The sequence below is a fragment of the Muscardinus avellanarius genome (genome assembly GCF_963383645.1).
Source record: "Muscardinus avellanarius genome assembly, chromosome: 7".
NCBI lineage: Eukaryota > Metazoa > Chordata > Mammalia > Rodentia > Gliridae > Muscardinus > Muscardinus avellanarius.
Genome location: NC_137793.1, coordinates 25662835 through 25686701, shown reverse-complemented (window position 1 = coordinate 25686701; position 23867 = coordinate 25662835).

The following is a 23867-nucleotide window of genomic DNA, read 5'->3' as shown; positions in this document are numbered from 1 at the left end:
CCTCACTAACATGCAAATGTCAAACTCTGACTTGATGAAAATAAGTGTTGCCTTGATCTATACTTTTCCAACTGCTAGTGAGTCTGAATATTTTTTCCTTCTCTCTGTTTAAATGTATCCCTTGTATGTAAATTGCTTGTTAATATCCTTTGCACATTTTTTCTATTGGGCTGTTTGACTTTTCTCCCAACCCTATTTAAAAAGAAATTAAAGCACTTAAGCCCTGCTGAAATCCAAAGTGAATCATAGCTCGGAAATCTCATGTTGCATTAAGAGGATGATCTGAAATGTTATTTTTAAAGGGTGGGGTGGTGAGTCTTGGTGGAGAAATGTGAATGACAGGCAGATCCAAAATGGAAAGAGGCCTCCTGGAAGCTGGGTGCAGAAGGGGAGGGTGTGAGGGCTTTGAGGAAAACTTCTGAATCCCTGTGCTGATAACCAAATGCTAGTGCTGAGGCAGAACAGACAGGTATGCCAGGCTGGCTGAGCCCCTGTCAATAAAACAGTGGGCAAATTTTCATTAAGAATTACATGTTGAGATGATTATGTGGTGAATCAGGTTTAAAAATACATGACTAAAATTCATCTTGCCTATTTGTTTTTACCTTTTTTCATGTCATCTACCAAAAAAAAAAAAAATACTGTGGCTCATGTTATGTTTCTCTTGTTTGGTGATGGTCTAAAAGTTGGGGAAATCTAAATTTCTAGTCCCAGCACTTCAGTAAGAAATTTGAACTGATTTAGTCCTAACTGATAGACCTTAAAGAGTAAAGAAAGAGAAATATGTCCATGGAAGGCTTACCTGTCAACTCCTCCTGGCTTCATCAAAGAGTGGTTATAGGCTAGGCAAAGTGGCACACACCTGTAATCCAGCAACTCAAGAGGCTGAGGCAGGGGGACCAAGAGGTCCAGGCCAGTCTGGGCAACTTCACAAGACTCTGCTTCAAAATAAAAATTCAAAAAGGGATGAAAGGACTGACTCAGTAGTAAGTTGCATCCGGGTCTAATCCCTAGTATCACAAAAATGAGTGAATAAATAAGGCAGATTCTACTACAATGGGAGACAGGACAAATGTTCCCCTTTCCTGGGCCATTGTTCTTAGACTTCCATGTGCAGAGTGGAAGGTGACCCCTTTGTCACTGAGCCCCTGAGGCATTGTCTCCCCCACTTTATTTTTAAGCTTTCACCGCCCAGATCATGTGCTCCAGGTGTTGAGCTTGTCAGGAATCCTACTGAGGAATACTACTGAGGACAGAAGACACAACACAAAATAAAAATAAAACTGAGATATAAAAACTGTAAATACAAGGGACAAAGAAAAAGAAGGCTAGAAGAACAACCAGAGACCAGAAAAGAAACCAGCCCGCTTTGCATTGGCAGAGCCACACCGGCGCCATCTTGCCTCACAGGACCAGGCTCCAGAGAAGAAAGGGACTCAGAACGGAGCTAAAAACCAGAAAAGAAATGCACCAGCCTCATGACCAAGGGCACAGCAGCAGCACCATATTGCCAGCAGGGGCGGCGAGTTCACTGCGCCCACAACAGCTCCAGATCAGCACACTCAATACCCCATCAGGCTGCAGAGAAGAAAGGTAAACAAGGAGCTGAAGTGAGCAGCTGCGAATCATTTGGGTGTAATTCAGCAGTTTTTTTCAGCGCAAAGAATGTCTAAAACTCCCAGTGGCCAAGCTTATCATGCTCTCCAGTTACGCAGAACGGAGCTCAAACTAGAAAAGAAATACGCCAGCCTCACACATGCCGAGGGCATGGCAGCATCGCCATATTGCCAGAGGCGGCGGTGAGTTCACTGCACCCGAGACAGCTCCAGATCAGCACACTCAATAACTGTAAGTGAAATTGTGACCCCCTAAAGGAAAAATCCAAGTACTGTACATCCAGGGACTTGCGCAGTTTTGATAATCTCACTGGGTCTGAGATTTTACGGTCCAACCAAGTGAAGGAGTAGTGGTGGCAGAGCTACCACACCCTAGTCGCAGCTCCCCTTGGGAAAACACCTAGCCTGGAACCCCCATGGTCTCACACAGCCTCAATTAACTCCCTGGGTCTGAGACTTTGTGATACAACCCAGTAAAGGAGTAGTGGTGACTGAGATTACCACAGACTTGAGATCAAGAGCACCCTAAGTGAACTCATAGTGACCCAGGGAAGAACCCAGAGAAGGCACAAACTTCCGAAATCATGGGAAAGAGGAATAACAATGGAGCAATGAATGCCTACAACCCCACAACATCAGAACCTGATAACACAGAAATTCAGAGATCTCCAGAAGATCAAATCAGGAATATAACTGTAGAAATAATACAAGACCTTCGAAAAAAATTTAGAGTCTAAATGAAATTAAGGAAGCAGTCATTGAAGTAAAGGCCTCAATTCAAAGTATAAACAATGGAGAATTGAATCTCGCTCCTAAAAGATGATCACTCCAAACACGAATGCATAGTTTGTAATTTAGAAAAAAATCTGACAGCATGAATTTGACATTGAAGAAATATGGCCCCATTTTAAGAGAGCTAACCTAAGAATAATTGCAATAGAAATTATTCTATGGGAAAAAAGGTGAAACTAAAGGTATCAATAATCTCTTCAAGGAAATAATAGAAAATTTTCCAAACATAGAGCAAGAGGTCGATACACAGGTCCAGGAAACTTGTAGAACTCCCTTTAGACAGGATCAGACAACAGGTTTCCCATGCCACATAATTGTCAAAATGACCAATGTGGAAGCCAAGCAGAGAATCTTAAAGGCAACAAAAACAAAAGGCCAAGTGACATTCAGAGGCAAACCAATTAGAATCACTCCAGACTTCCCAAACCAAGTCATGAATGCCAGAAGGGCTTGGAGTAACATATTCCAAACTCTAAAAGAAAACAATTTCCAGCCAAAAATTTTACACCCAGCAAAATTATCTATCAAATTAGATGGGGAAATAAGAAGCTTCTATGACAAACAGAAACTGAAGGAATTTTTGTCTTCAAAACTAGAACTAGGGAAAATACTCAAGGAGATTAACTACAAAGAAGAAATAGGTAATACACGCCAGAACCAAAGAAACAAGATTTTCCATCCAGCAGACAACTAAGCAAAGAAGAATAAACAATATCTCAAACAAAAATAAAATCTTGGAGAGATTCAAAATGGCGACTGAGGGACACAGCACTTCTCAGTAGCTGAAACAAATAAAGTTCAACTACTTAGAAAGCAGTGTCTTAATCAACAGAATAAATACATCCCAGGAACCAAAACAGATCCAGGTACCTCAGCGGAAACCCTGAACTCGAAGAAGAACAAAGATTGGGCACCAGACCGGCGGCAGATACAATCGGGCTGCCCGCCCCGCCGGTGGGCTGCGCGGACTGGCTGCATACCCAAACTGCACTCCTGAGCCCTGACTGATACCACTGTGGCAAGATAATCCAAGACTGAAAACGGTCATAGAGCCTTATCTTAAGCAGCAAGCAGCACCCACGTCAGAACCCTGTATGCTCACCAGAGATGGCCTCACAGAAGCACAGGGACTCCCATGAATGCCTGGAACAAGGAAGCCAGGTACCTGAGTGCGTCCAGGAAAAGTGCAGGTTCTAGCGTGTGCCCCAGGCCCAGCACTGGCCTGGGGCATCTGTTCTACACCTCAGAACCCAGCACTGTCCTCGTGCACCCTGTCTACGCCCTGGACCCCTGCTAGTAGCCAGTGCCTGTGCCATCGCCACCCCTAAACTCTGAGCTTACCTTGTGCGCCTATTCCCCGCTCCCCACTGGAGCCCAGGCACCTACCTTGCCAGCGGCCTGCTTTCCAGGCGGCGAAAGCTCTGTGTGCCCGTGAGATCTCCTTGGGCCCCCAGCTTCTATGCCCCACAGGAGGCAGAGATCATTGCTGGACACCGCGCAGTGCCTGTGCCCCCGGACCCGTGTGCACCTATCCCGCATCCCTGGCCCACCGCTGGGAGTTCCCACCCACCCGGCAGCCTGAGACTCAGTTCTAGTTTAGAGCACAGCCCAGTGCACCTTGGACGAGCATAGCAGCAGGCACTAGGCATCTGCACCCACTCACCCCTGGGTCCAGTAATAGCAGTGCATCCAGCCTGCACTCTCGGAACTGGCAGTGCTCTGGCAGTAAGTGCATCCAGGAACCAGGGTACATCTTGAGACCACACCAGCTAGCCCAGTTAGAATTTCCAGAGACACAGGAAAATCCATCGAGACACAATATCTGCACAAGACCTCAGGGGGAGGTTCCAAGTCTATTTTGGACATCCTCCACTCCTGCTGTAGGGAAGCACAGGCTGGAATCTAGGGTGGTGAGTGCAGAGGTGCTGACTACAGGTTGGAATTACACATAACCTGGGAAATGTACAGAATCTAATAACAGTGACACCAGACATCCTGACACATAAACCCAAAGGAGTTAAAGAAAAGAAAAGTGTCCAAACACCCAGAGTGACTTAAGATAAAAATAGAATACAAAGAAAACTAAGAGACATTGGATTATATTCTGAAAGCTACCAAAGCAATCAGATATTCAAATATTACATGGACCTGACCCCATACTCGTAAATAAGTAGGACTGTTTTTTTTTTTACTTTTACTGTTGATGTTTTGTTTTGTTTTGTTTTTACAGTGTTTTTGTTTTGTTATGGTTATTGCTGTTTTATTTTTTTCCCCGTCCTTCTTTTACTTTAACTTGTTGATTTTTTTAATATATATATATTTGATAGTTTGCCTTGTTTTCTGGTTTCACACAGCTGCCAGTTCCTTTTATTTTATTCTTGTCCTTTTTTCTCTTTCTTCCTCTTTCCTTCCTTTTTTCATTTTCCTCTTTTGATTGGTTTTTCTTTTCTTTTTCTTTGATTACATAATAGTCTTGGTATCTTGTGTGGATTTTTTTGTTTGTCTGCCCCTTCCATCACCCCTCTTACAAACTTCCCCACACTAACCTATATACTCTTTTCCCCAAAAACTTTTCTCCATAATATACCTCCTTGTTTAATACTCAAAGTATTTCATATCTCCATACTTACTCTACTACTAGTCCTACTAGTTAACTCTCTCGCATTCTCAGCAAGATACTACCTTATCATACTTAAAGTCTTTCTCAACCTAAACATATCCTCTACCAAATCTGACTCCCTTACCCATCACCCCAGCTCCTCCCCCATCACCCACCCTCAACATTGGAAAAGCTCTGCTGATTTGCCAATACCTCTAAACTCCTAATACCAAGATTGGACTAAGCATAATACTCACATGAAAAGATGTTCTACATCACTGGCCATCAGGGAAATGCAAATCAAAACTACACTGAGATTCCATCTAACCCCAGTCAGAGTGGCAAGCATAAAGAAATCAAATAACAATAAATGTTGGCAAGGATGTGGGGAAAGAAAGAGGAACTCTTTTACACTGTTGGTGGGAATGCAAACTAGTTCAGCCACTATGGAGATCTGTGTGGAGATTCCTAAGAAAGGTGGGAATAGATCCACCATATGATCCAGCTATACCACTCCTGGGTATCTTTTCAAAGGGGCTGAATTCAGAGAACTACAGCAACATATGCATACCTATGTTCATAGCAGCACAATTTGTAATAGCCAAAATATGGAACCAACCCAGATCTCCATCAACAGATGAATGGATAGCGAAACTGTGGGAAATACACACAATGGAATTCTATTTAGCCATAAAGAAGAACAAAATTATATCATTTGCAAGAAGACAGAAAGCCCTGGAGAACATTATGTTAAGTGAGATCAGCCAAGCACAGAAGAAGAAGGTACATATGTTTCTTCTAATATGCCCAAACTAGGAAACACAAAGGATACCAGTGGGATTCCAGATAATGGAGGGGAAATATAAGCAAAGTTTGAATGGAAAGATAGGAGAGGAGGAAGGCTGATCTTGATTAATGAGGGTCTACATCTGAATATGTGTAAAATTATGAATATGACATGGTTAACCTGGACAACCATTGGTGGGAGGGGGGAAGGGAAAATGGGGCAGAGGGGAGAGGGCACCAAATATAGTTTAAATGTATACCATTTATGTTCAATAAAAAAAATTGTTTAAAAAAATAAAATAAAATAAATAAAAATAAAATCTTAACATATTAGGAATTAAAAATTATCTCTCAATAATCACACTTTCATAAATCAAAATCTTTGTGACATGAAGTCACACATAAATTCTAATACAATAATACTGGGAGACTTCAGCACACCTCTCACAACATTTGATCAATCTTCCAGACAAAAGGTCAGTAAAGATGCCTCAGAACTAAAGAACACCATTAATCAAATGGACCTGTTGGACACATATAGAATATTTCGCCCAACTATAGAGGACTTTACATTTCTCTCAGCTGCTCACGGAACCTTCAAATAGATCACATCCTGGGACACAAAATGAGCACTAGCAAATTCAAAAAATATTACATACTTCCCTGTGTCATTTCAAACCATAATGGAATGAAACTAGAAATCAACTATAAGAAGATCCAGAAAAACAACATAAATATGTGGAGACTGAACACCACACTTCTGAATGAAGAATGAGTCATAGAAGGTGTAAGAGGTGAAATCAAGAAACTTCTAGAAACAAATGAAAATAAAGATACAACATATCATAACCTCTGGGACACTTTGAAGCCAGTATTAAGAGGAAAATTTATAACACTGAGTGCCCACATAAGAAAAACAGAAAATCTTCAAATAAATAACCTAATGACACACCTCAAAGCCTTTGAAAAGCAGGAACAATTGAACCCCAAAGCCAGTAGAAGACGGAAAATTATTAAAGTTAGAGCAGAAACTAATGAAATAGAGAATAAAAAAAATACTGAAAATCAACAAAACCAAAAGCTTGTTTCTTGAAAAAATTAACAAGATAAACCACTAGCCAAAGTAACTATAAAAAGAGAATCAACCCAAATTATAAAGATAAGAGATGAAAAAGGAGACATTAATACTGACAGTGTAGAAATCCAGATGATTATCAGAAACTACTTTGAAAAACTATACTCCAGCAAAATGAAAAATCTGGAGGAAATTGACAACTTGCTAGATAAATACAACCTTCCTAAACTGAGTCAAGAAGATACAAAACACTTAAACCAAACAATAAAAATCAAAGAGATTGAAACAGCAATAAAGAGCTTACCATCAAAGAAAAGCCCAGGACCAGAAGGCTTTCCAATTGAATTCTATAAAACCTTTATAGAAGAGCTAACCCCAATACTCCTCAAACTATTTTGTGAAATAGAAAAAAGTGGGAATCTCCCAAATACATTCAATGAAACCAACATCACACTAATACCCAAACTGAATAAAGAGAGTTCAAGGAAGGAAAACTAAAGGCCTATATCTCTGATGAACATGAATGCAAAACTATTAAACAAAATACTAGCAACACACATTCAAAACCACATCAAGAAAATCATACACCATGACCAGGTAGGGTTCATCCCAGGGATGCAAGGCTGGTTCAATATATGAAAATCAATCCATGTAATTCATCATATAAACAGAATCAAAGACAAAAATCACATGATCGTTTCAATAGATGCTGAAGATGCATTTGATAAAATTCAACATCCATTTATGATAAAAACACTGCAGAGAATTGGAAGAGAAGGAATATATCTCAACATCATAAAGGCAATCTACAATAAGCCCACCACCACCATCATATTAAATTGGGAAAAACTTCAAGAATTCCCCCTAAAAACAGGAATAAGACAAGGATGTCCATTATCACCACTTCTCTTCAATATAGTACTAGAGACTCTAGCCAGAGCAATAAAACAAAAACAAAAAAAAAAGGAAATCAAAGGAGTACAACTAGGAAAAGAAGAACTCAAACTTTCACTATTTGCAGATGACATGATACTATATTTAGAAAACCCAACAAACTCAACCAAAAGGTTTATAGAACTGATCAACAAATTCAGCAAAGTATCTGGATACAAAATCAATCTTAAAAAATTAGAAGCTTAAGCCAGGCATGGTGGCGCACGCTTGTAATCCCCGCGCTTGGGAGGCTAAGACAATAGGATCACACGAGTTTGAAGCCAGCCTCAGCTATTTAGTGAAGCTTTCACCACCTTAGTGAGACCCTGTTTCCATATAAAATATTTTAAAAAAGGTCTGGGAGTACAGCCTGGAGGTAGAAAGCCTCTGGGTTCCACCCCCAGTACCACAAAAAAAAAAAAAAAAAAAAAAAGTCAGAAGCTTTCCTGTACACCAACCATAAATCCACTGAAAAAGAAATTCAGAAAACACTTCCACTCAGGATCTCCCACAAAAAATTAAAATACTTAGGAATAAACTTGACCAAGGAAGTAAAAGATTTCTACAAATAAAATTATAAAATACTGAAAAAAGAAATCAAGGAAGATCTTAGAAGATGGAAGGATCTTCCATGTTCATAGATTGGCAGAATAAATATCATTAAAATGGCCATCCTTCCAAAAGTGATCTACAGATTCAACAAAATGCCCATTAAACTACCAAGATCATTCCTCACAGACATAGAAAAATCAGTCCTTAAATTTATTTAGAATAACAAAAAGCCCAGAATAGCCAAAGTAGTTCTCAGCAACAAAAACCATGCAGGAGGAGTCACAATACCTGACTTTAAACTATACCACAAAGCCATTGTAATAAAAACAGCATGGTACTGGCACAAAAACAGATACATAGACCAATGGAGCAGAATAGAAGACCCAGAAACAAGTCCACACACTTTCAGCCAATTGATTTTTGACAAAGGGGCCAAAAACATACACTGGAAAAATAAAGATAGCCTGTTCAACAAATGGTGTTGGCAAAACTGGTTAACCATGTGTAGAAAATTGGAAATTAATTCCACTTTCTCACCCTGCACAAGAGTCAATTCAAGATGGATCAAAGACTTGAAAATCAAACCAGAGACCTTGAAGCTCCTTGAAGAGGGCATAGGTCCAACACTGAAACACATAGGCACAGATAAACACTTTCTCAACAAGACCCCAAAGACACAACAAATTAAAAGGTGAATCAATACATGGGATTGCATGAAACTGAAGAGCTTCTGTTCAGCAAAGGAAACTGTCAAGAACCTCAACAAGAGCCAACAGAATGGGAGAAGATTTTTGCCACCTACTCCTCCAATATCTAGAATGTACAGGGAACACAAGAAGCTCAACACTAAAAAAAATCATCCAATAACAAAATGGGCAAACAAACTAAATAGACACTTCACAAAAGAAGAAATTCAAATGGCCAATAAATGTATGAAGAAATGCTCAACATCATTGGCAATCAGAGAGATACAAATCAAAACTACCCTGAGATTTTACCTAACTCCAACTAGAATGGCAATCATTCAAAACACAAACAACAACAAATGCTGACAAGGATGTGGAGAAGTGGAAACTCTAAAACACTGTTGGTGAGATTGCAAATTAGTGCAACCACTTTGGAAACAGGAGAATCCTCAGAAGAATGGGAAAAAAATCTACCATTTGATCCAGCAATACCACTTCTGGGTATCTACCCAAAAGAAAAGAAACCAAACTACCAGACTAATGCATGTGTATCTATGTTCATAGCTGCACAATTCACCATAGCCAAACTATGGAACCAGCCAAGATGTCCATCAACAGATGAATGGATTACAAAACTGTGGGATATGTACACAATGGAATTTTACTCAGCCATTTAAAAAAAAACTCAATTACATCATCTTCGGGGAAATGGATGGAACTGGAGGACATTATGCTAAGTGAGATTAGTCAGTCACAAAAAATAAGAAATCAGATGCTTTCCCTAATATGTGAAAGCTAAGGAGAAATGGGTCATAGGAGGAACTCTAGATGAAAAAGGAAATCTTATAGAGGAGCAAACAAGACAACCTAAATAAGGGGATGGGTGGGGGAAGAAGGAAATTCTCTAAAACACACAGTGCACTTAAACATATCGAAATTAACCACTAATCCAAGCAAGGAATGGAGGGATGGGGAGGTAATGGGGTGGGATTTGGGTAGGAGTTAAATCAGTGATGTGTACATGTATGTACAAACAAGTTTTTAACCCCAATAGGATGTATGAATATAATGCACCAATAAAAATTTTTTAAAAAAGAAAGAAAAAAAGAAAAAGATGTCCTGAGGAAGGGACCAGGACAAGGAGCCTCTCCCAGTAACCTACTTCCTCCAACTAGGTATCACTATCTAGTTTCTACCTCCTCCCAATAATCCATTGACTCCCTCAATGGATTAATCCAATGGGATTCCTCATAATACATTCACTTCCCCAAGCCCCACCTCTGGACACTGCTGCACTGAGGACCAAGCCTTCAACACAGGAGCCTTTGGGGGACACTTCAAATTCAAGCCATAACACCCACTAATCCTCTAGTGGATTAACCCATTCACTGGGGCACAGCTCTCATGACCTAACCACTTCTTAAATATCTTAAATATCCTAACACTTAATACCTCATAGTGAGGATTAAATTTTAGCATGAATTTTGGTGGAGATTTCCAAACCATAGCAAGCTGCTAGGAGCACACCCTGGCTCCTACATGCTGGGTCTCACACACACGTGGGAAAGGTAATCTCAGCCCAGTAGAGCTGACAGATTTTACATGTCCATCAGCATCAAAGGTTGCAGCCACCCCTCCTGCACCTATATTGCTGGCCTGCTAACACCCCATCAACTCTTTACACATATCCCAAGGCCCCAAGAAAGAAAAAATACAGGTCTCCTCTATGCTATGGGACCTGAAAAGCTCCTGAGGAGCTATATTGACTCAGCCCCAGGCCTTGTGCCTTCTTCTGTTCCCCATTCTATCAGCCTCAGTGGCCACCTTTAACTATGACACCTCTTAACTGATGGCTCCTTTGGGTTCCAACTCCAAGCTGAACCCCAACCCAAAGGACCTCCTTACCTTCTCAACTGATATTTGGACACAAAACATTTTCCCCTTAGTACTGGAGATTGAATTCAGAGGTGCTCTATCACTCAGCTCCATCCCCAGCCTCTTTTGCTTTTATCTTGAGACAAGATAAAAGTAGGTTTATAAGATAAAAGTAGTCTCGTAGGTTGCTCAGGCTGGCCTTGAACTGGTGACCCTCCTGTCTCAGCTTCCTAAGTAGCTGGGATTCCAAACATACCACTTTTTTTCTGAGTAAAAATTATTATGCTTCCCCAGTGTGGTGGTACATGCCTGTAATCCCAGTACTTAGAAGGCTGAGACAGAAGAATCAAGAGCTCAAAATTGGCTACAGCAATTTAACAAGTATCTCAGAAACTTAGCAAGACTCTGTTTCCAAATTAATAAAATAGGGCTGGGGTGTAATTAGGAGGTAGAATACCCCTGCGTTCAATCCTTAGGAACACACACACACTGAGGAATGTTTTTGACCAAGAAAATAATAAAGATGGAAAAAGAAAAACATTTCCATGAATCACATGGAGGTAGAATGGGAATCATAAGCTTCATGTCAGATGTGGTGGTGGAGAGGGGAAAACGAGGCTCTGAGTCCAAAGTGCCAGGTCCTCAGCAGGGCCCTTTCACAGCTAGAAGTATCTTTTCTTTGAGCCTCTGTCCCCTCATCTCTTCCTGAAACATTTTGGGTGCTAGAGTGGCTCGGGCACTCAATTGAGTGATGATTCCCCATATGATAATCATATCCTTGAAAGGGGAACCTTGAAGTCATCTACAGAATGGTAAAACTGGTATTTGTTTCCTCAATTTCATCTTATCAAAGAGCTTTCCCAAACCCCAGTGCCTTCCAGACCTACACGCACAAAAGGGTCAAAAGACCCCTGCATTTTGCACTGGATGGAGAGAAGTCTTCACTTTCATGCTAACCCTGAATTTTCTATGGGTAAAAGGTAGGCATCAGCCAGGCATGATGGTGCATGCCTGCAACCCGAGAACTTGACAGGCTGAGATAGGAGAATCACAGGTTGTGGCCAACCTCAATACTTGGAAAGGCCCTCAGAAATCTAGCAAGACCCTGTTCCAAAATATAAAGGTCCAGGCTCAGAGATAGAATAACTCTGGGTTCAATCCCCAATACCATCAAAATAAAAGAGGGGTAAGCATTTTTTTTTTGAACACCAGAAAGGAGACTTTATTATACCAGTAAGCAACTCTGCAGAGAGGAAAGAGACTGCCTTCTATCTGACACTGTCTCTGTCACAAACATCCTCTCTTCTTTCCAGATAAAAATCCTGTGTGGTCATTGATGAATACATTTTCTTTTAGCCAGACAGGCTTCATTCATTTTCCTCTGGCATGTGTTTGTATTTTGCTGTAAATAACTCAAGATGCACCATAGCGAAAGGTACAAATGACAGCACATCCGTCACTCCCACCATCTCATGACATTTTCTCAGAGGCTTGACTGAGGGGATCTCCTTGGAGCATCCAAGGTTCCTGGAGGAAGGCAAGAGCCATCCCAGGTATTTCTCTGGGAGGAAATTTAACTCAGGGGATGGATGCTTACCCCACTGTGTCAGGAGCTAAGAGGAAAGCACAACATAGCCAGTGTACTGTTTTCCTACAGCTGCAGCAACAACACATCAGAAACCAGGTGGTCTGAAGCTACATTTCCATGTTCCAGAGGCTAGATGTCTAAAATCATGCTGTCCGCAGCGCTATGGTCCCTCTGAAACTTACAGAGGAAAATCCTTCTTTGTAACTTTCTAGGTTCTGTTGTCAAAGATACTTGGCATTTCTTGACCTGCAACTAAGGAAATACAATGTCTACATGTTTATGACAAGTCTAAAATTTACATGGTCAATCAGCAGGCCAAAGACCCAGGGGATTAATGCTATAGATCCAGTCTGAGGCATTCTGCTATAGGACCAGGAATAAAAGCTGCTGTGCCAGATGAAATCCAGACAGTCCGCTAAAAAATTCTCTTTTGCTTATGGAGGATGCTCCTTTTGCTCCATTCAGGCCCTCAACTGATTGGATGAGACCCACCCACATCCTGAGAAGTAATCTCTGCTCAAAGTTTTACTCATATATTTAGGTCAGCAAAGTGGCATAATAAGAAGCCTCAGACTCTCCGTTCCCTGACACAGATACTATATCAGTAATACATGAGCTAATTCCCTTTATAAGGGACCCAGAAACCGGTGAAGAAGCCCTTGCAACCCCCCAGCAAGCACTGAACCAGCCACAATGAAACTAATAGAAAACTGTTTGCCATTCATCTGCTAGATCTCCTCCCCAAGCTCACTGTGGCATGATTGGAAGTAAACTCCCAGCTACTGGCCTCTCCCTGGACAGAGAAAGGGATACTAGACCAATATGTCCAACATTCTGGTTTTTCTGAGCAGCCACCTAAAGAACCAAATTCTGTCTTTCCTGAATCCAGGCACTAACAGGAAAGGCTGCCAGTCCAGAACTGCTAAAAACAAAGGCAAGGTTTGAAGCAAACACACACTAAACTAATTCACCATGATCCTCTTCCAGGGGTCACTGCATAATGAACAGGATAAACCCTCAAGTCCTAGTTTCTTTCTGGAGCAAGAGTTAGAATATGTGTAAGACATTCTTCCTTTTGGAGCATTCTTTTTGTTCAAGGTCTGGAAGACCTGGCAAATTCCAGGTGCCTGGGAACCACTAAGAACAAGAGGGCCAGGCAGCTTGCTCCTGCTTCAGAGAAACATTGGTACAACAGATACCACCACTACATGCTGCTGGCCACTCTCTTGGGGATGGGGTGAAGAAAAGACTAGAACATGCACAGGGTTTGGGGCAGAAGGCTGCTCAAATGACCAGTTTCAGTTATGCCTGAAGACTGTCAAGACCTGATAAACCTAGGAGTTTCTGAGAATAAAATAATGCTAAAAATTTTAGGGAAGGTCCATAATATCTACGGTCAGACACCACAGACAGACACCAGAGGGAGCAAGAGATTTCATATATCTGAAAAAAAGAAAAGAGCAAATATTTTTAGTTAGGAATTTGCATGCACAAGTTCAGAGAAGATGTGTCCACAGAAAAAGTTTCAGATGCAGAATCTCTAGCCAAAGTGGTTGGTGACAGCCATTCCCTTTGTCAAGCCAGTCAATAGACATTCTAAGTGTCTGTTTTTTCAAATGCAGAGATCGTAACAAAAATCTGCAGGGTCCCTAAGGAAACAGGGAAACATGACTCAAAGAAGAGAACAAAGTAAATCGCCTAAATTCAATTTTAAAGAAATAAATGTGTCTGAATTGCCTGACAAATACATAAATAACCATAAAAATGTCCACCAACCTAGGTAAAATAATGCATGAACACAATGAGAATATCAATAAATAGTTCTAATAGAAAGTGTAAAAAAGGCAAAGACTATCATCAGGGATCTTTTAAGAAAGAAGTAATTGGGATAATATTTTAGAAGTACCGTGAAACAAACCAAAACCAAAAGAAAAAGGAAAAAAAAAAAAAAAAACACTGAAAAAACACTGTCATCCAAGACTACTGAAAAAAAACTGTCATCCAGGACTACTGAATCCAGCAAAACTTTCCTTCTGAAATGGACTTTTCTAGACAAACAGAAGCTCATTGAAGGAGTTTCTCACCATTGACTGCTGAAGGGCATCCATCAAACTCAAACAAAAGTTCACTCAATAGCAATACAAAGACATAATAAAGTATGAAGCTCACAGGTAAAGATAAATATGTAGGGCAGATACAATGCTGGAATACTGAACAATGATGCTTAAATCACTATTATATAAAGGTTAAAAGATAAAAGTATAAAAAACCATAACTTTATGACATATAAAATGTCAGTGGATATGAAAATAAAATGTAATTGATGTCACTAATAACACAAAGTTTGAAGAGAGAGAGATGAGTGGAATTTTGTATATAATTAAAGCTTAACTGTTATCAGCTTAAAATAGATTATTACAGCTAAAAGATATCTTGTGCAAGGCACAGGGTAGCCACAATGACAGTACTCATAGGAGGTAGACAAAAGAGAGAAGATCAAAGTATGTTACACACACACACACACACACACACACACACACAAACACACACACACCCCAAGGAAATGCAAAGGAATTTTAAAAGGTGGGGAAAAAGGGACCAGAGAAAGCCTTCCCCCCAAAAATACAGAGAATCACCAAATAAGAGTAGTATTTTTTTGTGATTGCCTTAAACATAATTCATTATGTTTAAGGCATAAAGGATTATGCATAAAATGGATTAGGTATAAAAGTGCCTAAATGGATATAAAGACAAGATCCAACTATCAACAAGAGACTCGGTTTAGAGCTAAGGGTATATAAATAATGAAAATGAAGAAAGGTTCTGGTAACTTATAGTTAAAAAATACCATTGATGGCTATATACTATCAGACAAAATAGTCTTTAAGTAAAAAAAAAATTGTCACAAGAAACAAAGAACATTCATGTAATGGAAAAAATGCCAATTCCCCAGGAAGATATAATTATTAGAAACACATAAACACATACACCAAACATCAGAATACCCAAACAATATATCATACAAACACCAACAAAACTAAAAGAAGAAATATCAACACGATAACACTTGGGTATTTTGACACCCCACTTTGAATAATGAATAAAATTTTCAGACAGAAGAGCAATACAGAAACTGAGAACTTGAAGACCAGTAGAAACCCAATGGACCTAACACACATAGAAGATACTCCACCCAACAGCAGCAGAAAAGTACATTTTTCTCCAGCACACACAGGAAAATATACAGGACAGAGTTTATGCTAAACCGCAAAAAGATCTTAATGATTTTTAAAAAATTGAAATCATACTTTCACAGGAAAACACAATAATTCTGTGGATAGCCTGAGTAGTTCTTCAGTTAGTTCCTCAGTTTGAGAATGAGAAATTTACCTCAGGATGCTTGGGGTACTTGACTTTCATAGCAAAAATAATTTTAATACCTGCTAGTCAGAGACAAAGACAGAAGTTAATTCAAGAAAAGTAGAAATACACATTCAAGGGGAAATGTGGGCCACTTCGAGAGTGTGAGAGCAGCTTTGGGATATTTGCAATCCATTTTTTCATAGGGTACGTAGAGAAGGGAGTGGCTAGTGGCACATGGCAATATAAGATGGTGTCTCTTTTCTTTGAATTTTCAGGCTGACAAAAAGTGAAAATTCCTTCAGGAAAGAATCCCAGAGAGCTGAGGCATGAATCTGGGGTGTAAGAAAAAATGTGTGACTTTCTCTGGGATCCTACTCCCAGGAAATTGAGATGCAGAACTCTGAAAAAAGGTGAAACTTTTTCTTTTGGGATGTAATCATCTCAGGAATTTAAAGTATGAAGCTAGGCCAGTATGATTAAAAGTGTGGCTCTTCTGGGCTCTTGTCGAAGAGTGAATAAGCTCTGTAAAGTAAAACTAAGGATCATGATGATTTTATATTTTAAAACTATATTTTTATTTTCTTCCCAATATGTTTCCATCCTGCCTAATACTTTATTTATTCTATCCTACCTCATTTCCCTCCCTTTAGACTTTGGTCCCTTAATCTTAAGGGTTGATGAAGGTCAAAATTCCAACTTCTATAGCTTCTTCTGAGCTGACAGGGACATTGGCCTTGCTTATTGAGGGCAGGAACCAAAAGTCTCATTTTGACTAATCTAAAGGAAAGATAAGGAGTTCAGTTTTCTTTGTTAGCTGCAGAACAATCATCCTCTGATGTTCTAAAAAAGCATGCATAAACATGTGAGGTATTAACCCCTAACAACAGTACAGTGGAGAAGGTTGAGTGAGGAGGAAGCTGATGAAGTGGTAAACGCAAGAATACAGTAAACTTTACTGTATTCTTGTAGCATATAGATTGAATAGAATGGGAGTTTGAGTTGAGTAAGGTAATATGTAGTAGAGATTAGAGATAATTAGTATGTAGTAGGAGTCTAGTAGCCAATGTATTTAGTATAGAATATAAAGTGAATTTAATATAAGAAAAAAAAAGGATGAAGAGAAAAGAGTAGAAATGAATAAGGGAAGAAACTTGTAAAAGGGGTAGGGAAGAGAACAAACAAACAAGCACATACAAAAATAACAAAACAACAACAACAACAAAGTAATACAACCCTACACATAAATGAATGTTGAGCAGACTTGGCCCCTGCAGTCCTACTGGGTCTGTGTGGATTATTTTAGCCATTTAAAGTTCACATCGTATAATAGGTTCTTGAGCATGTTCCAAGCACTCTCATTTGCTCTGTAACCTATAGTAGTAATGTTAGTTTATAGCCCCATTTTTTGGTCTCCCATGATTGGGACCCTGGCCTAGTTGTCTCTGTATATGCAAACATCAAGTGCCACTAGCACCTTTCCCACTGCAAGCCCGGGTCTCTGAACTCTCAAAAAGCATCTGTTTCTGAAACTCTCTGTCTACAAAAGCAGCCAGTATCATTGGGGCTGGATCTAGTGTTAAGTGCAGGTCTCCATGCTTTCCACCAATGCTGAGCCTATGTGTGTGTGTGTCTCTCTCTATCTGCATAGGCAACAGGTCCTACTGGGACCAGACCCAGTGTATACATAAGAGTTTGTGTTCTCCATAGATAGAGCTGGGTTGATATGACTTCTCCCTGGTTACCATAATTGGGTGGTCTGTGGCGATCTCTGGAGACCCTACTAGGGCTCTAAGCCCTGATGACTGTAGGTCTTTTTGCCTGATTATCCTTGGGGACTGTCTGATAATCTGTGTCTCTGATGTGTCCAACAGCAGACTCCACCCACACCTTCACTGCTAAGTCTCACACCCTGTGAGTCTATCACTTGCTGTTTGAGTTCCTGTGGCCATGTAGGGTGGTCTCCCACAGGTACAGTTCACTTATAATGTTTTTGAGAGCCACTCTGGATCTCTGTAGGATGCTGTGAGCTTGTTCACCACTGCTGCAAGTCATAGTTGGAGTATGAGCAAGACAAACCTACTGTTTACAATTCACTGAGCTGCAGCTGCTTACTTCACTGCAGGGTGCTGGGTTGTGTTTTTATTGTTGTTGTTGTTGTTGTTGTTGTTTTTGCTGGGAGTCTCTGGAGGCTGGAATGCTGACAGTTTGGGTATGGTGAGGCAAGATGGTACTGCTACCGCAGCCTCTGCAGCTATAGCTGTTGGAGGCAGGCAGGGGACTTTTCTGTTCTCTCTTCTACATTGTAGCTTTGTTTCTGCCACCTTTAAATTCTTGGTGCTCTGTTCAAATTAATTCTGGCTTCTTTCTCTTGTCAAGATGTTGTTTTCAAAGCAATAGAGACTGAGTGCTAACAGGAATGATATGTGCTCCTTTCCTTTGTCACCATCTTCCCAGAAGTCCCCAAAAAGGAAATTTTATCCCAACAAGATGTTAACCAATATTTTTTTTGTAAGAAGGACATCCACCAAGGTCATCTAGAAGAACTGGAAGGGATTAATAGCCCACAAATATAGCAGGCACTTTTGTCAATATCTCTGGCATATTGTTGTGTCCAGTCAGAAAAAGGTTTGCTTCTCCCTGGAAAATTTATGTAAAAATTAGGAGATCAATAAGTTCATATTTTTTTAATCTGGATAGACATAATGTATTTTGTGTGTGTGGGGGGGGGGGTACTGGGGTTCCTGGAAGCCCTTCTACCTCTGAGCTACACTCCCAGACCTATTATATATATATATATATATATTTGTGTGTGTGTGTGTGTGTGTGTGTGTGTGTGTGTGTGTGTGTGTGGTACTGGGGTTCCTGGAAGCCCTTCTACCTCCGGGCTACACTCCCAGACCTATTTTATATTTTTGAAACAGGGTCTCTTACGCCAGCGTGGCTGGCTTCGAACCTGCGCGATCCTCCTGTCTCCGCCTCCCAAGCGCGGGGATTACAAGCATGCGCTACCACGCCCGGCTATATTTTTTTTTAATTTGGAAACAGGGTCTCTTAAACCAGCACTGCTGGCTTTGAACCTGCGTGATCCTCCTATCTCCGCCTCCCAAGTGCAGGGATTACAACCATGTGCCACCATGCCTGGCATTGAATAGACATAATATATTCTTAAAAAGCACAAAAATAGAACTTATCCTGATCCAGTCTTCTTATTTCTTTTGAATTATAATTTTAAATCTTCCAAAGGCTCACAGGAATAATATTTGCAGCTCTTATCAACATCTAGTGGCTTATTTTTTACTTCAGGATCTTGATTATGTAAAGTCTCAAGAAAGACAAGTTTAATTCTAGATATATAAATCCAGGAATTGTGTCCCTATTGCTTAACAGCTGTGGAAGTGCTAAAAAGAACTAGGAAAGGACTTACTTTGGAAGAATAAGATCTAACTGTGAGTTCTTTATCCAGATTTTGAGTACGACATAATCACCTGGTTGTATTTTTGACACATAGGTTAAATTATCAGGAGTTAGAAGGAACTTTATTGTCATATTCAAACGAAGTACATCCAAAGTCAATTACATATCTAATCATTTCCTGTGTTCTAGGGTCAGTGACAGGATCTGAGGTTAGAACCAGGCTTTCATAAAGTATTTCATAAGGACTCAGCTGGGGAGAGGTTTTAGGAGCAATTCCAATCCTCAATAAAGCAATGGGCAGAAAGTGTAACCAGGGATCTGAGGTCTCTTGGCACAGTTTCCCCAAAGTGGTTTTGATTTGTAAATTGGCCCTTTTCACCTTTCCTGACAATTGAGAGTCCCAGGAGCAAAGGATATGGTAAGTTATACCTAGAGTTTGTGAGACCTCTGTGTTACCTTGGAGACAAAAAAAAAAAAAGGTCCATTGTCACTTTGAAGTGATCTGAGGATCCCAAATCTAGAAATAATTTTCTTTAATAATGCCTTAATAACTTCTTAGGCCCTGTCAGTTCAAGTAGGTTATGTTTCTACCACCCAGAAAATGTGTCCGCAAAAATCAGGAGAAATGTATATCCTTGGCATGGGGGAATCTGGGTAAAGTCCATTTACCAATCTTCCCCAGGAAATGTGCCCTATCATTGTATTGTGTTAAGTAATGGCAGTGGCCTGGCTCCCCCTACCCTGGGTTATTACAGAGGCAGAGGGGGCAAGCCCTTGTTACTTTACAAATGATAGTCTCAAGATCTTTTCTTCTAAGGTGTGGGCAACCAAAGTGGTCAGTGCTCTTCTACCCAGGTGCCATGAGCCATGGAACCCTTTAATGATTTTCCATTGATCAGCCTGGGGTAATAAGACTTTATGGCCTCTTTTTGTGGCCCAGCAGCCATTCTCAGTTACTTTATTATCCATGATAACTGGCTCATTCCCTTTCGGTTTTAATATAAGATAGGCCTGAACTTAAGTTTGGGGTAGAGGGATTCGAGACATTTCTGAAATGCTTTAAAGTGTTGCTCTTTTTGCAATTTTGCCTAATAATACATTTCCCTGTGTTATTGAGGGACCATCCTTTAAGGGTCCTTTGGTGTGTATAACCGTTACCTGGACAGGTAACCACATCACCCCCAGAAAGGAGATCATTTCAGGACCATCCTTGATGAAACTTTTTTCTGTTAATTCCTATTCTCTCCAAAAGCAGCATGAGCATGAAGAACTAAGAAAGCATGCTTAAAATCTACATATACATTAATTCATTTATCTTTTCCCAATTGCAAAGCTCAGGTGAGGGCAATTATTTCAGCTTTTTGCCCTGAGATGTTTCATCTTTTAACCCCATGAAGGCTAACTACTATGTAGCCTGGTTTCAAGTTCCCTTGCTCTTGTATCTTCTTCCATCAGTAAACCATTCCACATCAGGGTTAGTTAGAGGCTGATCCTTAAGATCATTCCTGGTGTCACACACTTGTTCTATAGTTTCTACACAAGAGTGGACTAAATTATCTTTTTCTTCTAGGATGGGAAGTAAAGTTGCTCTACTTAAGATTTGGCAAACCTTGAGAATAATCTCTAGAGGCTCTAACAGGAAGGTTTGATATTTAGTTAGCCATCTCCCAGTTAGCCATTGATGCTCTTTGATGTCAAGAGTATGCTGAACCTGGTGTGTGTGGGGCAGGATCTCTGGTGCGTGTCCTAAATTTAATTTAACATCTTTTACTGGGGGAAGGGGGTGCTGTGGAGACCCCACAGGCAACCAGACCACCTATGTGACATTGAATCTAGTTGTTTAGAAAAATAAGCCACAGGCTTTGGGATATCTCTTAGTTTTTGAATGAGGACTCTCAGTGCCATACCTTACTTTTCTGCTATTATACCAAGTATCTTTTATAGCCACAATGAAATGAAACTAAAAATCAATAGCAAAAGGAAAAATATGGAATTCACAAACATTAGCAACTCACTCTTTGAACAACCAATGAGTCAAAGAAATCCAAAGGGAAATTAGAAAATGCCTGGAGACAAATTAATATGAAAACACAGTGTGCCAAAACAGATGGGTGTAGTGGAGGCATACAGACATCCCTTGACCTTCTCTTATACTTTACACTTTGTTTTCCTCAGCTTGCTTTTAGGGATAAGGAGGTCATTATGTCCTCTAGCTACAAGGTAAACTTACTTTGTTTGTTACAAGGTACACAGTTGCTTTGTTTGCAGCATTGATGTATTGCTTTATTTTCCTCCTTTAATATACCTAATGCATCAACCTATTTAGTAGACCTTATTAGGCCAAGATGCCAGATGACAATTGGCTTCAAAAGACATTTGACCACTGGCCAAAGACTGGCACCTTGGGCTGACTGACTAAAGGCTTGCCTCATTTAATTCACACAAAGACCAGGCAGCTGTCCCCATAAAAGGAAAAGTGCCAAGTCACCTCTCTGATGTCTCACAAGTGGATATGAGTGGATATGCTGCATGGTACCAGTCTCTTCAGACTAGGACTCCATAAGGGCTACAGACTGGACTTCCCAGTCAACTCTGGAAATTGAGGTTTTCTTGCTGTGGCAATGTGCAAAGCTTTCTCTTGTGATTTTGTATGCTTCTATGACCTTGGTTGCTTTCAAATAAGGAAGTGGGATTTCCTTGTATCTTAATTATATTCTCTATTAAGCTGTTTTTAAAACTGTCTAATACTTTTACACATGCAAGAGTGGTTTCACTTTCACCTGCAAACCTGAACTATTAAGCAAAACATGTAACAAAAGCAAACTCAAGATAGATATTATAGTAGTAAACACCTACATTAAAAACAATAAATAATATAACATAATGCCTCAAGTAACTAAAAAGGAGAGAACAAATTATGCCCAATGTTAGCAGATGGAAAGATTAAAGCAGAAAGAAATAAAATGGAAAATTATTTTAAAAATTGATGAAAAGACTCAAATAAATTCAATCAGAAATGAAAGAGAAGACATTATAACTGATACCACAGAAATAAAAAGTATTATAAGACACTACTGTGAACAATTATATGTGAACAAATCGGATGTCCTAGAAGAAATGGACAAATTCCTAAAAGCCTGGGACTTGCTAAGAGTGAATCATGAAGATAGAAAATCTAAACAGACTAATAACTACTCAGAAAATTGAGTAAGTAATTAAAACTTCCCAACAGAGAAAAATTCAGGACTAAATGGCTTCACAGAAAATTATAATAAACATTTTAAAGAAGAATTAACACCAATCTTTCTTAAGTTTTTCCCAAAAATTGAAGAGGAGGAATACTTCCAAACTCATTTTATGAGGCCAACATTGCCTCAACATCAAAGCCAAAGAACACAAGAAAATAGAGGCCAGTACCCTGATTAATAAAAATGAAAAGTCAGTAAAACACTAGAAAAATGAGTTAACTCATCAGCAAGTAAACAAAAAAAGGATACTGTGACAGGTGAAATTTATTCCTGAGATGTGAGTTTCATTGAACATGCACAAATAAATCATTGTAAAATACTGCATGGGGAGAGTGAAGGATAAGTCACATGGTTATCTAAACACATGCAGGAAAAGCATTTGACAAAAATTCAACAGCCTTTCATAACAAAAACACTCAGCCCACTAGGAATAAAAGAAAATGACCTCAAAATATTAGAAGCCATTCATGAACAGCCAACAGCTAGCATCATACTCAACAATGGAAAATAAAAAGCTTTCTCTCTGAGATCCACAAAGATGCTTAACATAGTACTTGGCATCCTGGCCACACCAGTAAATTAGAAGTGAAAATAAAAGAAATTTAAATTGGAATGAAAGAAATACAATTAGCTGTTTGCAAACAACATGAGTGTATATGAAAAAACCCTTCAAATATTTATTCTCTCTCTCTCTCTCTCTCTCTCTCTCTCTCTCTCTCTCTCTCTCTCTCTCACACACACACACACACACACACACACACACACCTCTGCAATAACTAATTAATTAGGCATAGTTGAAAGATACAAAATTAAATTGCAAAATCAGTTGAGTTTCAATAAACTAATAATAATCTAAAAATATTTACTACAGTATCAAAAAGAATAAAACACATAGAAATAAACTTAACCAATAAAGTGAAAAAATTACACACTGACAACTACAAAACATTGCTGAGAGGAATTAAAGATATGAATAAATTAAAATATATTTTTATTCAGGGATTTAAAAAGTTAATATTGTTAAATGTCGAAACTATTCAAAGTGAACTATGGATTCAGTGTAATTTCTGACAAAAATCCCATGCAGAGGCATGTTCCTACAGCAATAGAAGAATAAAAACCTGAAAATCATATGGAATTAATATGGGGATAGTCTGAACAACCAAAACAATTGTGTGAAAAAAGAAAAAGACAGAGAAGTCTCATTTCCTAACTTCAAACCATATTACAAAACTGCAAAAATCAAAACAATATGGTAGTAGTAGTATTATAATGAGAAACATACAGATGAATGAACATAAGTAGATTGTGCAGAAATGTGTTTAGCAAATTGACCTTCA